We start from the raw sequence: 8,587 nt of genomic DNA on the forward strand, positions 1-8,587 counted from the left end.
AGAAGAATTAATTCACGCAAAAAGACAAATTAAAATAACGATTGATGACGATAAAGAGTTTTGGTGTTCGCTTCAGGGAAATATTTAAAATTTTACTAAAATCAATATATCGCGTCAATTTACATCCGATTGCAATTCAAATTGTCGGAAAACTGGATTTATTTTTTTCAAAATAATCGACGCAAATATATATATATATTTATATAAATATATACACACACACACACACACACACACACAACTATAAACTTTTCATTTTTTCCAAAATATTGTGCGCAATCTGTCGCGAGACCATTGACGTCAACATTTTTTTTCCATTCGGCGCTCTATCTGCCTCTGTCCAGGTTGCGTCTCTAAGTAAATTTGAATACAAATGTATCCACCAGCCGCGCCGAAATAATGTCGTTAATTACTCGTCGAAAACCAGGCTGCGCCGGCGGTCCATTCGTCAATTCCACGCTCACAATACGCATTGGATACTGCAGCTAGCAGCGATAGCTGTGATCGATCGTATCGTATCGAATGATCACGTGGCGGACTATGGTGTATGTGAATACTTTCGCGTGCGTGCGTCGATGCACGCACACACGTCGGCAAACTGTATCCATGTATCATCGCGGCACGACCAAAAACACTACGCGACGCGGCCGGCGAGAGAGCGGCCCGACATACACAGGCATTCCCTAATGAACTTTCCAATTAAAAGGGGAAAATGATAACGGACACTATCACAGCTTAATCGACACACAGAGAATGCGTCGTTTTACACGTGAATTTCGTGAAAGCAACAATTTGTTCAATTTAGGTAGCAATCAAGGTATAAAGGGAACATCTCAGGGAAACTAGGATCGATTACGTCGAATAATGAGAAATGTATCTCACTTTCTTCTCCTCCTTCTCTCTCTCTCTCTCTCTCTCTCTCTTTCTCTCTCTCATATTTTAAAGAGGACATAATAATACGTAAAATAACACAAGTAAACATTGTTTTCATTCACTCGCAGTCTGCAGCTTCTATTTAGCTATATTTATTAAATCAAATAATAAAGTAAAGAACTAGAAATGATCTAGCACATCGTGTAACATTCTAAACAGCATTCAAAAGTAATTGTATAATATCAACAGCAAATTCTGATCTTTCTTTAATCATGTGATGCAATTATATTTGAAAAGAGAAAGATAAAAGCCAATTAATGTACGTGGTGATATCAAGTTTATTTACCGATGACAATGCACGCCAAATGGCGATCGGGGGTGCGTCGTGACCACATATACTTTACTTCCTTTATCTTCTTTTTATGATACTCTGACCATATTTCTCTGGGGCGGTTCTCGGCGCCGCCACCATCCCCGAGGACCTACCAGGACGCAGGATCTCTCGTAGGTGTTCACCGCCTCGCGGCTCGACGCGCGTAAAAACAGACAAGAAAGATATTCCTTTAGGGAACTTCGGGAACGTCGAGCCGAGAAGGCTACGTCGGCACGAGAGGAAACGGAGACGTAAATAACGATAGAATTCAGAGAGGAAAGAAAGAAGCACAAGGGAACGAGACGGATGCGACGTAACGGTGGCGAAATAGCTGCATGCACAAAAAAATACGTTTATTCAGAATATCCCTGATATATGCGATAAAATGACGATTCTTAAGCGAACGCTCATCAAAAACGCGAATTTGGATCGTTCCAAGTAATTAAATTACAAATTATATCTTTTAAAATATCAAAAGGTATTAATTATTTTAATCAATTTCGAGATTCTCTATAATTTTGCAACGCATAATTCCAATACTTGGTGTCAAGTCTGTTATCAAAGCGCATTTCTATTTCGAGATCAATTCTAATTCTCAATCTCATAAAAAAACCTTCACATATTCTAGTTACATAAAAAGAATTCACGGTATTCGGATTTTTCTCTTAACAAATGAAAGGTAGATAAGGATCAAAAGGTTCAGAAAGAAGTGGACGAACGAATCCGATTTTCGATAATACGGCTTCGTTTTTCCACGATTACGAGAATTCCCGTACGAATAACGATCGACGTATTAAAGGTCGAAAACTACTTGACCCCGGTAGTAGACAGGCCGAAAATATCGATTATCCGATGACCCACTTGAAGGAGAATTATTACCCGAGTAACGCCGCCAACCTTCATTACGAGCTGTTTTCTTCGAGCGGCGCAATTCGCAATCGGCACTTCCGTTTACCACACCACACCATCGCGCGCCACACGGTCGGCATCGCCACCACTACTTCCACCACCGACACCGACACCGATACCAGCCACTGCCACCGACGCCGTAACCACCAGCGATGCGAGAAACGATGGAATTAAGAACAACGGTGGAAAATCAATGAGCTGTCTCTACCACCGCGAATTTACGGCGGCCCGAGTCCGATAGCTAACCAAAATCACTTTTCGTTCCACGAATCGAATAAAACGAGCCGCACTTGCTCGATTTTTCGCGACACCCGACCGGCACTACACGATTTATAAGGTGCTCGCCAATAGACTTTGGTTTACCATCCGACCCGAATTGCATTCGAATAAAATTAATGACCCGTGCCGCACAGAATGTATGAGCGAAGGTCGCGTTCCCGTACGCAGGAAACATTCCAGGCACATGGAAAAAAACGTAGGACGAGACGTCACGTTGGCGTCGCTTCGCTCTTGCGCGCCTTATCACTAATCATTCCACGATCCGCTTTGGTGTTTTGTTAGTTGATACTTATCTTCCTGTACAATGACATTTTCGCAAAATACTATGTACATTTACTTTACTATGCAACGCCATGAGAATGCATTAGCATTAAATATTCTCCAGACATCTTCGCGTAGCGCGGTCACGACTTGCACCCTTGCAATTATTTATTTGGCTCCCAACGTTTACTGTAACGTTTCGTTTACTTCCATGCTCGCATATTTATTCTTGCATGTCTAAGAGCTCCTAAGAAACGCAATCTTATATGGGACAAAATTATTTAATCGCATCCAATTCATCCCATCGTCCACTTATCTGATCGCGAAATAATATTATGTCAGCGTGCTTTGTTACTCTGTATGTTAATTTCTGCGGCAAGAATTAATTACTCGTTATTTGCATATGGATAGTACGCGATACCGAACTCCTTTAGCATACGATTGCGCGTTTCTACTGTTTTAATCAGTCACTTTAATTACGTAACGAAATATTGTATATCGCGCGATGTCGTGATAAATCGTTCGCTTTATCCGTCGATCTCCTCTGTCGATTCATCCCATTATCCTGCACGTCACGGGATAATCTCTGCATACACTCGAAGCGACGTCACATCCCGAGATAAACGTCGATCGGTTGTCTGATATTCCGCAGTGTATTTTATATCGACAGAACGTACGCCTGAGATATCTGCGCGAAAATTATTTGTTTCTCAATACGGTAAACTTCTTAATTAAGTCGAGACGCCTTATCATCGTCTCTCTCTCTCTCTCTCTCTCTCTCTCTCTCTCTCTCTCTCTCTCTCTCTCTCTCTCTCTCTTGGATTTTACGACCGCTCTTGTCGAAACGAAGAGAGCAATTAACGCGCTAACGAGTCTTCCGTTAAATGTGTTCCCCGTGCGCTCACCTTTTTCGCTTGCCTCAATTTTAACTGTCTTCGACGGATAAAACCGACTGGGAATAAAGCACGCGCACGCCAGTGTGTGCACTAATAAAAAAGTTATCTATAAAAAATAAATTAGTTTAAGTTGTATTATCGTGGCATTTGAGAAATGCTGGTAAACTAATTGTAAGTTGAAACGTTTTATCTATTATTACTTTATGATTTTGACGTATTAATACGTCATTAATTGATCATTAATTACCTCATATAAAATCAGTGATTTTCTTTTATAAATTAAATTTTAAATCTATAAATTGAAAATAAAAATTAAAAGTTAAATATTAATTATCTTGATAAATAATAAAGTAATTTAAATATACTCCGCCGTGTAAATATATCAAAGATTCCTTGAAATATTTACTTTAAAGTTCAAATTATCCGTTCAGCACATTATATATAAAATGCACTTACATAATAGAATTTTTCTGAATAGACTAGACAAACCAGCACAGCTATTTCCAGATATCAAACTGGCGATGAGCAATTTAATTACTTGACACATACACATATTTTCATTATATTCTTTTGCAAAATATTAAATTTTATTATTTTAAATATTACATTAATATTTCATATATCTAAACGGACGAGATTCAATGGGATGGAAGTGCAATCGAACACAGCTATTTCACATATCATATTTGTCATGTAACAGTCATATATGTATATACATATTTTTTCTGGTATCTTTTTTCATATAAATGTATCATATTCTTTTTTATTTGAAATATTAAATTCGCCCGTAAATAAATGATACACTCAATAGAATAAAAAAGTACAACCAACATAGCTATATTTCACATATTACATTCGTGATTAATCTCTCGATAACTACATATCTTCTGCAATATTTTTTTTTCATCAACATTCTCATATTTCCCGTTTTATTTTATAGAATAAATAAGAACTTTATCTGTATAAATAAATATAACGAATAAACAAACGATAAATAAATACTTCTCATAAATAAATAACGCGTCGCGAGACATCAGACAATCGACTGCTAACTTCTTGCGACTTTCGATCGAGAAACACATTTACGTTCAGTTCGTGGAGTGCAGTTCTTCTAGCTTTTCCGCGAGAGGAGAAACTATCGTACTTGGAACTTAACGAGAAGTTGTTAATGTCACGTCGCAAATGGGGTTGCATTCACCGTGCATTCGCCGCGCATACGTAGGAATAAACAATCCCTAGTTGCTTGTCGATCGGCTTTCTCCCTGTCCCTCTCTGCCCCCTCCCCCCCTCTCTCTCTCTCTCTCTCTCTCTGTCTTCCTCCCTCTTCCTATCGTGCGATGATTAGCCCGGGGAACAGGTACGTTTTATGCATCCCCCAACCCCGTGTGAATATTTACGGCCCTTTCTAAGAAGGGCGAACAGAACTTCGGAGTGCCACGAGAGACGCTATCGGATTCCCGAGTAATAGAGAAGCCGTCTTGGTAAATGTACGCGCCTTCGGAAACTCCGTAACGCGATAACCCCGATCTCGCGGCCTTCCTCAACCTCGCGGAAAATTCGGGGCACACTTTAATCGCATTATACAAATTTCGCGCGACACCGAACGGCATCAAAGTGCATTCGCGGCGCATCTCGATGGCGAATCTCTAAACCGTTTTCTTTTCCGCTTTGCTACGCGTAGCTTTGCTATCACGAAACGGAGAGTAGTCTATATACTCTATATCATGTATCCACATTCAAAGGTTGAAAGTACTTAGCTAAGAGAAGGACATTTTTCGAGCAATATCTTAAAAGCATTGAAAAAATAATGCGCGCGTCCCAACGGCGATTTCTGACGATTCAGCTCGACGACCAACGACGCAACGATGCTTGTCACGAAATATATATCACTTGAAAATTACAGGAAATTCTATTATCCCGGTATTACTCGCGAAAAATATTGCACCGCTCATGACGAAATTCTCGATCTTTGTGCGCGTTGCATTCCTAGTGCGGAATCTTGTTCGGTTCCGATTCCGCGTACGTATACGCGAGAGTACGTTCCTGTGTGCGCGCGGATGTATATGTCGGCCGACGCTAGGTCTCGCACATAATTCTCAGGAAAGTCAATTTTCGCATTCCCGGAAGGACGAGGGATCGTGCGATAAGAATTGCAGAATGTATTCGCGACGTTCATTCGTCCGCCCGATCGGAATTTTTCTACGATCTATGGGATCGTAAAGAGTCTGTACATATATGTATGTGTGCGCGCACGCGCGCGCGAATGAGTACGTGTGTGTGTGTATGCGAAGAAAGAATTACGCGCGCGCGAATCAATGACGCGCGCCGATAAGTTCTTCCTCGAGGGTCTCGATTCTCGATAGATTTGTCGGATACGACAAGATAGAAAAAGAACGATCGATTGCGGATCGCGCGGCGCGATCTTTCGAATCGTATTTTCCCTTGACGTTCTCATTCGGCTTATGGAACGGTATTGTGTATCACAACTTCCGTAAGCCGTAAATAAACAGTTCTCGCAGACTATTCTTTGACCATATAGTATAATCGTGTTTTCTCTCACGAGAAATAGCAATAGTTCCCAAATAACTGATCGGAAACAACTAGCTTTTCATGAATCAATGTAATTTCTGTTTAACATGTTTTGAATATAAATTATATTGATATTTCACATTTAGTAGTATTTCATCTAATATTTTCATAAAGTTCTATATCTTATAAATAATCCATCATAGGAAAAATTACATTAGAAAATTGAAGTTTCAAGTTTTTGCCATATTTATCAATCTTGTATCATATTTTTTCCTTGTATTTTTCACAAGATGCAATTTTTTTACTAAATTTCTACAGTTCTGTTAAAATTCAGGATCAAAGTATGAATATCTTTCCGTATGGATTTTGTTCTTGCGATTTTCCAGCAGTGAGATCAACGGTGATCGGAGAGCGCGTCTCCGGCGGGCTGGTAATAAAGCTATCCATCTAGCTATCTAACTTTCGTCGCTCGCAACCGCTCTAAAATGAATTTCAGTTTCTCCGCGTGATAAATGTCGCGGAACACCTCGAGAGAAGTTAACGATTTTCCAAGGTTCCATCTCGCTCTCCATGTTTCGCCCGGGCCCCGAGATTAGTCGTAATAGAAATAACACGACGGTAAGCTGATTTCCGCATCGCCTGCTCGTAAAGCTGCATCAACCGTGACTAGCGCGTCGCAGTCGTACACACGCTAATTAGGTTCGCAAATTACAAAACGACAAACCGATTACGTTAAACATAATGCAATACGTCGCGGAAAATTGTTGCGGAATATCGGCGAGCTCAGATCCGATTCAGCGATTCCCCCGTAAATCCCCGATGCCGCGGGGCTCACAGAATTTGTAAACTGCCGTTGGCGATCCGATTCCGACGACGGGTCGATGCGCCGAATTTCTTAACTCTATCACGTAGCGGGAACCTGCGGCGAATATGGTCGGTCTGAGAATTCCACTCCTGTCCTCGCGTACGCGACAATCCTGGTAACCCCGACAACATGATGGAGACGGCTTAGACGGCTACAATTGTTTTCGCGTACGTGCGTGAAAGCAAGGATTATCGTAATACAGTGCAATTGTAACATTATTTTTTATCATCGACTAAATAGCTTTGAGAGCAACCCTAAATATTTCCTGATAAATTGCAGTAATTGCATTAAACCGATCAACGTGCACGAAATAGGCATAATACGTTTTAAACATATTTTCCTACTAATCCTTCTTATATTTATGAGTTGATTTGAATATTTACAGCGTTATCAATTATTTATAATGTCAATTTATATATACTTAAACAAGTATAAATTTCTGATAAATTAATGATATAATTGTTAATCGTTTTTTTTTTTACAAGATTTCGATAAACGTTTCTGAATTATCTAATCGGATTAGATCGATTAATCTGCGACTGTGAAGGAAGATCACAGGGAAACTTGCTTAATCCGTACTATGAAAGACATACATAAAAGCACCAGGAAATAATACAGAATAAAATTTTATAGACACAATTTCATTAATGAAATTATTGAAGTCCAAGAGACGAAAAAGGCGAAACGGTAGAGGCAACTCGACTCGGCAAAGAACTGGCAGATGTACAGTGTGTCATATAATATGTGGAAATATGAACTCGAAAATCTGGTTCTTTAAAATCGTATAACTGAAAAAATGCGTTTGATATAAAAAGAGATCTATTATGATGCGATCCATATCTAAGTACACGATATATAGATTTGAGATGTCGCCAAGAGATATTTTTTTCATATTACATTGCTGCGTTATTTCACGTCCCGTTATATGTTATATTACATCTCGTGTACGTAGTTTTAAACTCTCCATCGTATGTACTCTAATTACAACGAAAAAAAAAGAACATTGATAACGTTAAAAATAAAATATTAGTAAAAATAAGTTTTGATGTCCTCCGTAATAGCCCTATAAATCATCACGTAAAGTACTTCCCACATATTTACGCGACACCCCGTATACCTGTCTGATCTCTCTATTATTCGCCGTACCCCGTTCCCCAGCATTCCCGACACGTCTTCGACTGCGCGACCGACGCCTGAGAAACGCGAAGCGCTAAAAGTCGCTAAGGTCAATTTCTTTCCGGTTTCACTCGCGCTTGTGTCTCTCTCGTCTCGCTTTCGCGTCCGGTACACGTTTCATCTTTCCCTCCGTTCCAGCGGCTCAAAATAATCTCGGTAGAAGCCGAGACTTGGCCGGAGTACTAATTAAGCTCACGTCTTTCAATTATTCTGCTATTGACAGTCGAGCAATCTAGTTTCGCGGCGCACAAAGAGCAGCCAACGACCCCTCGACCTCTCGTCCGCGACCTCTCCGCCGCGCCGCACCAACTTGCCGCATTTTGATTCGCGCTTTACCTGCATTTTAAAGCGATGTATACATTCTCGAAAAAAAAATTGCCCGACGTCTTTCCGTAATCGCAATTGCGATTGCGAACGACAGAAAAA

This window comes from Temnothorax longispinosus, chromosome 12 (assembly GCF_030848805.1).
Source record: "Temnothorax longispinosus isolate EJ_2023e chromosome 12, Tlon_JGU_v1, whole genome shotgun sequence".
Classification (NCBI taxonomy): Eukaryota; Metazoa; Arthropoda; class Insecta; order Hymenoptera; family Formicidae; genus Temnothorax; species Temnothorax longispinosus.